We start from the raw sequence: 12,500 nt of genomic DNA on the forward strand, positions 1-12,500 counted from the left end.
GGCCAAACAGTGGCCAAGAAGGGCGCTTTTCAGCGCACGCTTGGACTCCAAAACTCTGCCGCGCCTTTTTCGGCTGCCGCAAATCGAGCAAACGGTGTGTTTCGGACGGCGTTTCGCTTTCGCTACTTGCGAGTGCTTTCGTGGTCCACCCCTCTATAAATACTCGGGAGGCGTCGAAGCCGGTTCTCCAAGCCGGACCCGTAGGTATCGTTGTGTGCTCGCTCTCATTGGCCCGCCTAACCAGAAAATGCCTGCGGTACACCCATTTGGATAAGAGTGCACGCAGATGCGGGCCTCGACGGCTACACATTTCCTCGGGCGGCCGCCTCCCGGCCTCCGTGGAGCGCGGGATGCACGGTCCCATCGACAAGCCTCTCCCGTTTTTACCGTGGCGTCGCGGTTCACCACGGCAGGCGGGTCGGTCTCCTCCGCATAAAAAGGGGGACCCCCGCTTTTTGTTCCACGAAATCGCACAAGCTTTTTTCGCATCCACGGTTTGCCACCGCACACCAAAATGCCGATCCGGCTGCCTACTTTAGCCAACAGGTGGAGCCAGGCGCGCCGTACTTGCGCGGCAATTCCCACGTCCACCGAAGTCGGTGCCAAGGACCACTTTCGGCGCCGGAGCCGCGTACGAGCCTACTCGAGGCGGAAGAACGAAGCCAGCAAGGGCCTGGCCGCAAGTGCGTTCAATTGTCGGGACGTCCAAGTCCCTCGTTCTTCCGTGCTTCCTCTTTCGGCAAGTCGTTGCGGCACCTTCCCAAAGCGCGCAGACCCGCTAATCGCGACGAGCGCGACGTGGCCGTGCCGCCTTTCCCTCGGCAGCAAGCAAAACGCCTGGCAACGTCGACGCTCCCCTAACCGCGATCTCGCACCGTGTTTCGTGTGGCGAATTCAAAAGCCGGCCGGCGCTGCTGCAACCATTACGGTCGGTACGCATACGCCGCGGAGGGCGGGACGGTCATCGGAGCGTGCGGTTCCTCCATCGAGTACTGCGCACCTCGGCCGTCGCATCGCCGTGCCATGACCGGCCGCGCGTCAACGCGAACCGGTGCCAGCGAGATCCCTCGCCTGCAAGAACCGACCGGCAGCCTCCGTCACCCGAGGACGCGGAGGCGCTTGCCGCGGACGGCGGGACGGTATGCACTGGTGCACAGCGGACCCGTCACATCGCCAGTTCCTTGACCGACCGCCGACGCTTGTGCCGTTCCTCTCGTACTTGGCAGTCGCCGCGCGATTGTCGGGTCTCGTTCTTGCACGCTCGAACGGTCGGGAGGGCACTCGGCTGGCGTTTCGGGAACGCGCAGCCTCGCCTTCTACCGACGTAACCACGACTCGCCGTTCGCGCTCCGCCGCTCCTGTTTACAGTACTAGGCGGTCCCGCAGCGGTCGGGTCGCGCATTTCGAGCGCTTCGAGCCACGGTGCAGTGGCGGGTCGAAAGCCGACCTATGAGTGCGTTGCGCCGTTTGTACCCGCGTCCGCCACCTGGCCGACCGTCCAAGGTCGCGGTGTTGGCGTCCGCTGGGCGCAACAATTTGTCACGGGGTGCCGCTCCACATTCAGGCAGCCCCGTGGGGAAAAGCCGACCCCGCGTCCAAACGGGGTCAGCGGCAGAAAATGTCGGGCGCAGACGCAGCTGAGGCGCTCACCCTTCACAATCCGTTAATGATCCTTCCGCAGGTTCACCTACGGAAACCTTGTTACGACTTTTACTTCCTCTAAATGATCAAGTTTGGTCATCTTTCCAACAGACCGGCGCAACCGAAAGGCCGCGCCGGACATCGGTCCGAAGACCTCACTAAATCATTCAATCGGTAGTAGCGACGGGCGGTGTGTACAAAGGGCAGGGACGTAATCAACGCGAGCTTATGACTCGCGCTTACTGGGAATTCCTCGTTCAAGGGGAACAATTGCAAGCCCCTATCCCAATCACGAAAGAAGTTCCACGGGTTACCCAGTCTTTTCAGACAGGGATAAAGACACGCTGCTTCCTTCAGTGTAGCGCGCGTGCGGCCCCGGACATCTAAGGGCATCACAGACCTGTTATTGCTCTGTTTCGTGCGGCTAGGAGCCGCTTGTCCCTCTAAGAAGGTTGTAAGGTGCTGGGAACCCCGCACCTATTTAATAGGCTAGAGTCTCGTTCGTTATCGGAATTAACCAGACAAATCGCTCCACCAACTAAGAACGGCCATGCACCACCATCCACCGAATCAAGAAAGAGCTCTAAACCTGTCAATCCTCCCAGTGTCCGGGCCGGGTAAGTTTTCCCGTGTTGAGTCAAATTAAGCCGCAGGCTCCACTCCTGGTGGTGCCCTTCCGTCAATTCCTTTAAGTTTCAGCTTTGCAACCATACTTCCCCCGGAACCCAAATACTTTGGTTTCCCGGAAGCTGCCCGCCGAGTCATTTGAGTAACTCAGGCGGATCGCTGGTTGGCATCGTTTATGGTCAGAACTAGGGCGGTATCTGATCGCCTTCGAACCTCTGACTTTCGTTCTTGATCAATGAAAACATTCTTGGCAAATGCTTTCGCAGTAGTTCGTCTTGCGACGGTCCAAGAATTTCACCTCTAGCGCCGCAATACGAATGCCCCCGTCCGTCCCTCTTAATCATTACCTCGTATTCCAAAAACCAACAGAACAGAAACGAGGTCTTGTTCTATTATTCCATGCAAGTTTATTCAGGCGACTCGCCTGCGTTGAGCACTCTAATTTTTTCAAAGTAAAAGCACCGGCCATCTCGAGGCACACAATGAAGTGCACCAAGAAAGAACCGGCATGATGTTCAGTCCGAGCCGTCGCATCGGGTAGATGCACTACTCGTCTGGAACTGAGATCCAACTACGAGCTTTTTAACCGCAGCAGCTTTAGTATACGCTATTGGAGCTGGAATTACCGCGGCTGCTGGCACCAGACTTGCCCTCCAATTGATCCTCGTTAAAGGATTTAGAGTGTACTCATTTCAATTACGGGGCCTCAAAAGAGTCCCGTATTGTTATTTTTCGTCACTACCTCCCCGTGCCGGGAGTGGGTAATTTGCGCGCCTGCTGCCTTCCTTGGATGTGGTAGCCGTTTCTCAGGCTCCCTCTCCGGAATCGAACCCTGATTCTCCGTTACCCGTAACAACCATGGTAAGCAAGTAACCTACCATCGAAAGTTGATAAGGCAGACACTTGAAAGAAACGTCGCCGGCTCGTGGCCATGCGATCAGCACAAAGTTATCCAGAGTCACCACACAATACGGGCCGAAACCCGATCGATCTTGGTCTAATAAAAGCACCCGTTACCCAAAGGGCTCCAGGCTCACTGCATGTATTAGCTCTAGAATTGCCACAGTTATCCAAGTAGGAAGAAACGATCTAAGGAACCATAACTGATTTAATGAGCCATTCGCGGTTTCGCCTTATTTCGGCATGTACTTAGACATGCATGGCTTAATCTTTGAGACAAGCATATGATTACTGGCAGGATCAACCAGGTAATCGTTCGACTGCGCGTCCGTCCTCGCCTTCGGCGGGCCGGACGCAGTCTGTGTGCGGCGGAGGCCACCTTCAGGCGCCCCAACACGCTTATTTTGCACTCCGAGATGACGGCGTTCGAGCTCGCTACGGCACAACCTTCCCGAAAGACGAGTGGGAGCCGTGCGGCAAGAAGCACGTTCATGCTCGCTCTTTTTCGTTGCATCGACTCGGTCGCGCCGTGCGGGTTGCCCAAGCCCGCTGCACTGTCGGTGGACCGGCCGGAACTAGCAACGGAGCCGAGACTGCAAAGCCGCCAGACGACGGGTCACGCCCGCGTCTTCGGCGCTTTCGCATCTGAATCGCCCGAGGACGACACGGAACACACCTCGATATCGTGGTAAAACGGCACCGTCCGACAACCAGCCCCTAACGCATCAAGCGGATGAGGCTGCAGACGACTGCCGTGGATTCCCCTGGAGCAGACCCGAGGACACGCTTGACGAGGCCGAAGCCCGCCGCATATCAGACACCCGGTCGCTTTCGCGTACGCCGCTCACGAGAACCCCCACATAATAGCAGCGATAAGTACCCAGACCTCCTTGGGCACTAATACGAGCGTACTCGAGAAAATTTCACCGCGGGTGTGCCCCGAAACGTGTGGCACGTTGAGCGTGCCACAAGTCTACGTCGCTCTCAAACCCGCCGAGGTCGTAGAATTTGCGACCCTGCTCACGAAATTCCCACCGAGGATACGGCCGCAAACGTACCGCACCTTGGGTAGGCCACGAGTTTGTGCAACACTACGCTGACGGCACAGCACCGAGGTCGTGCGCGCACGCACGGGAAAATTCCGCCGCGGTTTCTGCCGAAAACGTGAGGCACCACGACTCTCCGCAAGTTCGCGTCGACTGCGAAAGACCGAAGTCGTGAACGACGTGTCCGCTACTCGCCGCCGACACGCTGGACACCAAACGTACAACGACTCGACGGCGTCGTAGAGGCCCACGACGCGGTTTTCCTTAACGACGTCTCGGCGTGGCACCGACAGGTTAGAACGGCCGACCAACGTTCCCTGTCCGCCGTTCGGCTCAGTCGAAGGGCTCGGCGACTTCGGCAACGCTGCGAAGCCGCACGGTGACGCACGCCATGTCCCCATTTTTTTTTTTTTCTTTCTGCGTCTGCCGGGGTGCCCCTATAATAGCAGCGATAAGCACCCAGACCGCCGTGGGTCGCTCGCCCCGGCTGACGTGGTTTTTCGTACTCCTGCGGCGGTCGCCGTCAAGCACGTCCAAATACGCTACTTTCGTGGGCGCATTCACGCTCTTTCGCTTCGCCGGAGTGCCAGCACTCACTCTGCCAAAAACGGCGAACATCCGAGCGGCGGTTCCCACTTTTGCGTCGGCGTCGCAAACCCCGCCCCGGCAGACGAGGTTTGCCGTACTCGTGCGACGGTGGCCGGCGGGCACGTCGAAAGACGCCGATATCGTGCGCGAATTGGCGCACCTTGGCTTCACCGGAGTGCCGCCACTGACTCCTCCAAAAACGGCGAAGATCCGAGCGGCGCTTCCCACTTTCGCATCGGCGTCCCGAACTCCGCCCCGGCTGACGCGGTTTACCGTACTCGTGCGACGGTCGCCGGCGAGCACGTGGAAAGACGCCGATATCGTGCCCGAATCGGCTCCGTTCGGCTTCGCCGGAGTGCCAGCACTGGCTCGGCGAAAGACGACGAACATCCGAGCGACGGTTCTCACTATTGCGTACGCGTCGCAAACCCCGCCCCGGCAGACGCACTTTGCCGTACTCGTGCGACGGTCGCCGGCGAGCACGTAGAAAGACGCCGATATCGTGCCGGAATCGGCCCCGTTTGGCTTCGCCGGAGTGCCAGCACTCACTCGGCCACAAACGGCGAACATCCGAGCGGCGGTTCCCACTTAGCCGTCGGCGTCCCGAACTCCGCCCCGGCAGACGCGGTTGCCGAGCTCGTGCGACTAGCGACCGCGAAGCCGTCTCGCGACGCCGCTTTCGTGCGCGGCTCCCACTGCGACCTGGGTCACCCGAGGTCGACGAGCAAGAAAGAATGTCGAAAAAAAATTTTTTTTTTTTTTGCGTCTGCCGGGGTGCCCCTATAATAGCAGCGATAAGCACCCAGACCGCCATGGGTCGCTCGCCCCGGCTGACGTGGTTTTTCGTTTTCCTGCGGTGGTCGTCGTCAAGCACGTCCAAACACGCCACTTTCGTGGGCGCATTCGCGCTCTTTCGCTTCGCCGGAGTGCCAGCACTCACTCTGCCAAAAACGGCGAACATCCTAGTGGCGGTTCCCACTTTTGCGTCGGCGTCGCCAACCCCGCCCCGGCATACGCGGTTTGCCGTACTCGTGCGGCGGTGGCCGGCGGGCACGTCGAAAGACACCGATATCGTGCGCGAGTCGATGCTTCTTGGTCTCGCAGGAGGGCCGCCACTCACTCCTGCAAAAACGGCGAAGATCCGAGCGGCGCTTCCCACTTTTTCGTCGGCATCGCAAACCTCGCCCCGGCAGACGCGCTTTGCCGTACTCGTGCGACGGTCGCCGGCGAGCACGTCGAAATACGCCGATATCGTGCCCGAATCGGCCCCGTTTCGCTTCGCCGGAGTGCCAGCACTCACTCGGCCAAAAACGGCGAACATCCGAGCAGCGGTACCCACTTAGCCGTCGGCATCCCGAACTCCGCGCCGGCTGACGCGGTTGCCGAGCTCGTGCGACTAGCGACCGCGAACGCGTCTCGCGACGCCGCTTTCGTGCGCGGCTCCCATTGCGACCTGGGTTACCCGAGCTCGACCAGCAAAAAAGAAGGTCGAAAAAAAATTTTTTTTTTCTGCGTCTGCCGGGGTGCCCCTATAATAGCAGCGATAAGCACCCAGACCGCCGTGGGTCGCTCGCCCCGGCTGACGTGGTTTTTCGTACTCCTGCAGCGGTCGCCGTCAAGCACGTCCAAATACGCCACTTTCGTGGGCGCTTTCGCGCTCTTTCGCGTCGCCGGTGTGCCAGCACTCACTCTGCCAAAAACGGCGAACATCCTAGTGGCGGTTCCCACTTTTGCGTCGGCGTCGCCAACCCCGCCCCGGCATACGCGGTTTGCCGTACTCGTTCGACGGTCGCCGGCGAGCGCGTCGAAAGACGCCGATATCGTGCGCTAATTGGCGCTCCTTGGCTTCTCCGGAGTGCCGCCACTCACTCCTCCAAAAACGGCGAAGATCCGAGCGGCGTTCTCCACTTTCGCATCGGCGTCCCGAACTCCGCCCGGGCTGACGCGGTTTACCGTACTCGTGCGACGGTCGCCGCCGGGCACGTCGAAAGACGCCGATATCGTGCCGTAATCGGCCCCGTTTGGCTTCGCCCGAGTGCCAGCACTCACTCGGCCAAAAACGGCGAACATCCGAGCAGCGTTTCCCACTTTCGCATCGGCGTCCCGAAGCCCGCCCCGGCAGACGCGGTTTGCCCTACTCGAGCGACGGTCGCCGGCGATCACGTCGAAAGGCGCCGAATTCGTGCACGAATCGATGCTTCTTGGTCTCGCAGGAGGGCCGCCACTCACTCCTGCAAAAACGGCGAAGATCCGAGTTGCGCTTCCCACTTTTTCGTCGGCGTCCCGAACTACGCCCCGGCTGACGCGGTTTACCGTACTCGTGCGACGGTCGCCGGCGGGCACTTCAAAATACGCCGATTTCGTGGGCGCATTCACGCTGTTTCGCTTCCCCGGAGTGCCAACACTCACTCTGCCGAAAGCGGCGATCATCCGAGCGGCGGTTCCCACTTTTGCGTCGGCTTCGCAAACGGCGCCCCGGCAGACGCGCTCGTGCGACGTACTCGTGCGACGGTCGCCGGCGAGCACGTCGAAAGACGCCGATATCGTGCTCGAATCGACCCCGTTTCGCTTCGCCGGAGTGCTGCCAGTCACGGCGCAGAAAACGGCGAACAAGTGTTTTTTTTTTTTTCCTAGAATTTGTGTTATAGAAGGCACATTTGATATCGGACGATAATTTTCAACTTTATCACGCGCACCGATTTTCGTGTAGAGGTTTGCAAGTTTATGGGAATTTCTCCACTTGGAATAATGCGATTTAGTAGTACTACGAGAACTTCATGGATGTACTCAAGGGTACGGGGCAAGTCAGTTACGTCAACACCTGCAGATTTTTTACACTTCAAACTGAAAATTGTTGGTTGTGAGTCCTCGTGTGATATTAAAGGCCGATTCGCTAACACATAGAACAAAGAAAGAAAGGAAGAAAAAACGCCCGCGCTCGCTCAAGAAACCTGGGTTCGCAACAAGTGGCAACAACAAGCAACCGAGCGAGTGCGCCAAAACCCGTGGCGGCCGAACAAACGCGAAGTCCCAACCGCGTCAGCCGGGGCGGCACGGGACAGGAAAAATCACTTCAGCCGGGGCGGCGGGGCACCGAATAAACCTCGTCACCTCGTCGCAGGATAAAAGAGGAAACAAAAAGTCTAAACAGCGTCTGCTGGAGCGAATGCGTAATAAAACAACAACAACAACAAAAAAAAAACACCCGCGCTCAAGAAGTCTGCAATCCTCACAAAAGGCGACTGTGACCGAGCAGCGTCAGCCGGGGCCGTGCGGAAACGGAAAAACCGCGACTACCGGGGCGTCGAGGCACCGAAAAATCCTCTTCAGCCGCGGCGAAAAAAAAAACAAAAAGAAAGACGGAGGGGGGGGGGGGGAACCACGTCTGCCGGGGCGAAGGAAAAAAAAAAACGCGTCTGCCGGGGCGAGCCCGGGTGCGGCACCACCGGGAAAACTGTGGCAAACAGACATGGCGATCGAGTGAGTGGGCCGCCAGCCAGGCTCAGCCAAAAAGTGCAAAGTCCGAACTGCGTCAGCCGGGGCGGCAAAAACCGCGTCAGCCGGGGCGGCGCAAAAAACCGCGTCTGCCGGGGCGGCACGAAACCGCGTCAGCCGGGGCGGGGCGAAAACTGCGTCAGCCGGGGCGAAAAGAAAAAAAAAAACGCGTCTGCCGGGGCAAGCCCGGGTGCGGCACCACCGGGAAAACTGTGGCAAACAGACATGGCGATCGAGTGAGTGGGCCGCCAGCCAGGCACAGCCGAAAAGTGCAAAGTCCGAACCGTGTCAGCCGGGGCGACGCAAAAACCGCGTCAGCCGGGGCGGCGCGAAAACCGCGTCAGCCGGGGCGGCACGAAACCGCGTCAGCCGGGGCGGCGCGAAAACTGCGTCAGCCGGGGCGGCGCGAAAACCTCGTCAGCCGGGGCGAGCGAAAAGGGGGGGGGGGGGAACCACGTCTGCCGGGGCGAAAGAAAAAAAAAACGCGTCTGCCGGGGCGAGCCCGGGTGCGGCACCACCGGGAAGACTGTGGCAAACAGACATGGCGATCGAGTGAGTGGGCCGCCAGCCAGGCTCAGCCCAAAAAGTGCCAAGTCCGAACTGCGTCAGCCGGGGCGGCAAAAACCGCGTCAGCCGGGGCGGCGCGAAAACCGCGTCTGCCGGGGCGGCGCGAAAACTGCGTCTGCCGGGGCGAGCCCGGGTGCGGCACCACCGGGAAAACTGTGGCAAACAGACATGGCGATCGAGTGAGTGGGCCGCCAGCCAGGCACAGCCGAAAAGTGCTAAGTCCGAACTGCGTCTGCCGGGGCGGCACGAAACCGCGTCAGCCGGGGCGGCGCGAAAACCGCGTCTGCCGGGGCGGCACGAAACCGCGTCAGCCGGGGCGGCGCGAAAACTGCGTCAGCCGGGGCGAGCCCGGGTGCGGCACCACCGGGAAAACTGTGGCAAACAGACATGGCGATCGAGTGAGTGGGCCGCCAGCCAGGCACAGCCGAAAAGTGCTAAGTCCGAACTGCGTCTGCCGGGGCGGCACGAAACCGCGTCAGCCGGGGCGGCGCGAAAACCGCGTCTGCCGGGGCGGCACGAAACCGCGTCAGCCGGGGCGGCGCGAAAACTGCGTCAGCCGGGGCGAGCCCGGGTGCGGCACCACCGGGAAAACTGTGGCAAACAGACATGGCGATCGAGTGAGTGGGCCGCCAGCCAGGCACAGCCGAAAAGTGCAAAGTCCGAACCGTGTCAGCCGGGGCGACGCAAAAACCGCGTCAGCCGGGGCGGCGCGAAAACCGCGTCAGCCGGGGCGGCACGAAACCGCGTCAGCCGGGGCGGCGCGAAAACTGCGTCAGCCGGGGCGGCGCGAAAACCTCGTCAGCCGGGGCGAGCGAAAAGGGGGGGGGGGGAACCACGTCTGCCGGGGCGAAAGAAAAAAAAAACGCGTCTGCCGGGGCGAGCCCGGGTGCGGCACCACCGGGAAGACTGTGGCAAACAGACATGGCGATCGAGTGAGTGGGCCGCCAGCCAGGCTCAGCCCAAAAAGTGCCAAGTCCGAACTGCGTCAGCCGGGGCGGCAAAAACCGCGTCAGCCGGGGCGGCGCGAAAACCGCGTCTGCCGGGGCGGCGCGAAAACTGCGTCAGCCGGGGCGAGCCCGGGTGCGGCACCACCGGGAAAACTGTGGCTAACAGACATGGCGATCGAGTGAGTGGGCCACCAGCCAGGCTCAGCCAAAAAGTGCCAAGTCCGAACTGCGTCAGCCGGGGCGGCAAAAACCGCGTCAGCCGGGGCGGCGCAAAAAAACCGCGTCTGCCGGGGCGGCACGAAACCGCGTCAGCCGGGGCGGCGCGAAAACTGCGTCAGCCGGGGCGAAAGAAAAAAAAAAAACGCGTCTGCCGGGGCGAGCCCGGGTGCGGCACCACCGGGAAAACTGTGGCAAACAGACATGGCGATCGAGTGAGTGGGCCGCCAGCCAGGCACAGCCGAAAAGTGCTAAGTCCGAACTGCGTCTGCCGGGGCGGCACGAAACCGCGTCAGCCGGGGCGGCGCGAAAACCGCGTCTGCCGGGGCGGCACGAAACCGCGTCAGCCGGGGCGGCGCGAAAACTGCGTCAGCCGGGGCGAGCCCGGGTGCGGCACCACCGGGAAAACTGTGGCAAACAGACATGGCGATCGAGTGAGTGGGCCGCCAGCCAGGCACAGCCGAAAAGTGCTAAGTCCGAACTGCGTCTGCCGGGGCGGCACGAAACCGCGTCAGCCGGGGCGGCGCGAAAACCGCGTCTGCCGGGGCGGCACGAAACCGCGTCAGCCGGGGCGGCGCGAAAACTGCGTCAGCCGGGGCGAGCCCGGGTGCGGCACCACCGGGAAAACTGTGGCAAACAGACATGGCGATCGAGTGAGTGGGCCGCCAGCCAGGCACAGCCGAAAAGTGCTAAGTCCGAACTGCGTCAGCCGGGGCGGCAAAAACCGCGTCAGCCGGGGCGGCGCAAAAAACCGCGTCTGCCGGGGCGGCACGAAACCGCGTCAGCCGGGGCGGCGCGAAAACTGCGTCAGCCGGGGCGAAAGAAAAAAAAAACGCGTCTGCCGGGGCGAGCCCGGGTGCGGCACCACCGGGAAAACTGTGGCAAACAGACATGGCGATCGAGTGAGTGGGCCGCCAGCCAGGCACAGCCGAAAAGTGCTAAGTCCGAACTGCGTCTGCCGGGGCGGCACGAAACCGCGTCAGCCGGGGCGGCGCGAAAACCGCGTCTGCCGGGGCGGCACGAAACCGCGTCAGCCGGGGCGGCGCGAAAACTGCGTCAGCCGGGGCGAGCCCGGGTGCGGCACCACCGGGAAAACTGTGGCAAACAGACATGGCGATTGAGTGAGTGGGCCGCCAGCCAGGCACAGCCGAAAAGTGCTAAGTCCGAACTGCGTCTGCCGGGGCGGCACGAAACCGCGTCAGCCGGGGCGGCGCGAAAACCGCGTCTGCCGGGGCGGCACGAAACCGCGTCAGCCGGGGCGGCGCGAAAACTGCGTCAGCCGGGGCGAGCCCGGGTGCGGCACCACCGGGAAAACTGTGGCAAACAGACATGGCGATCGAGTGAGTGGGCCGCCAGCCAGGCACAGCCGAAAAGTGCTAAGTCCGAACTGCGTCTGCCGGGGCGGCACGAAACCGCGTCAGCCGGGGCGGCGCGAAAACCGCGTCTGCCGGGGCGGCACGAAACCGCGTCAGCCGGGGCGGCGCGAAAACTGCGTCAGCCGGGGCGAGCCCGGGTGCGGCACCACCGGGAAAACTGTGGCAAACAGACATGGCGATCGAGTGAGTGGGCCGCCAGCCAGGCACAGCCGAAAAGTGCTAAGTCCGAACTGCGTCAGCCGGGGCGGCAAAAACCGCGTCAGCCGGGGCGGCGCAAAAACCGCGTCTGCCGGGGCGAAATAAAAAAAAAAAACAAAGAAAAAAGCCCGCGCTTAATCAAAAGAAAACAAAGAAAAAAGCTTGCGCTTAATCAAAAGAAAACAAACAAAAAAAGTTCGCGCTTAAGCCTGGCGGTGGAACCACCGGGGCAAACAGACCTGGCGATCGAGTGAGTGGGCCGCCAGCCGGGGTGAGCCAAAAAGTGCAAAGTCCGAACCGCGTCAGCCGGGGCGACGCAAAAACCGCGTCAGCCGGGGCGGCGCGAAAACCGCGTCAGCCGGGGCGGCGCGAAAACCGCGTCAGCCGGGGCGGCGCAAAAACCGCGTCAGCCGGGGCGGCGCAAAAACTGCGTCAGCCGGGGCGGCACGGAAAAACGAAAACCGCGTCAGCCGGAGCGGCACGGAAAAACGAAAACCGCGTCAGCCGGGGCGACATCAAAATGAGGAAAAAAAAAAAAAAACTGCCTTAGGACACCTGCGTACACTTTCATGCGTTTGGGCATATCTCTCTGTAACACGCGCGCCCCTCGTTACGCGCGGCACTCTGTTTTCTCCGACACCCATATTTCGGCGGCATGTGGCACGCGCGCCCGTCCCTACGCACGGCACACCGCAGTGCTTTCTCGATATTTTTCTTTTCCTCCAACACCGTCATCTATAGGCTTTTAGTGACCTGTTGCTCGTGGCACAAGTTCGCTAGCTCTGACACCTCTTGCATGCGCACCGTTTTTGCGCACGGTGCTATGCCGCAAAGCACGGCAGTCGCATGCGTTTCTCTCAGGCACCTCTTTTTTGACACAACGCTGTGGTGCTTAGAAA

At 61.3% G+C, this 12,500-nt stretch overlaps 1 non-coding gene across 1 annotated transcript; it reads right to left on the reverse strand.

Moving 5' to 3' along the window:
• Positions 1–1,664: 1,664 nt before the first annotated feature.
• LOC142791978 (small subunit ribosomal RNA) lies at positions 1,665–3,479 on the reverse strand. Its single transcript, XR_012890556.1, has one exon. It is a non-coding gene; the product is annotated as a small subunit ribosomal RNA (ribosomal RNA).
• Positions 3,480–12,500: the final 9,021 nt, after the last annotated feature.

The sequence above is a fragment of the Rhipicephalus microplus genome, unplaced genomic scaffold (assembly GCF_043290135.1).
Source record: "Rhipicephalus microplus isolate Deutch F79 unplaced genomic scaffold, USDA_Rmic scaffold_200, whole genome shotgun sequence".
Lineage (NCBI taxonomy): Eukaryota > Metazoa > Arthropoda > Arachnida > Ixodida > Ixodidae > Rhipicephalus > Rhipicephalus microplus.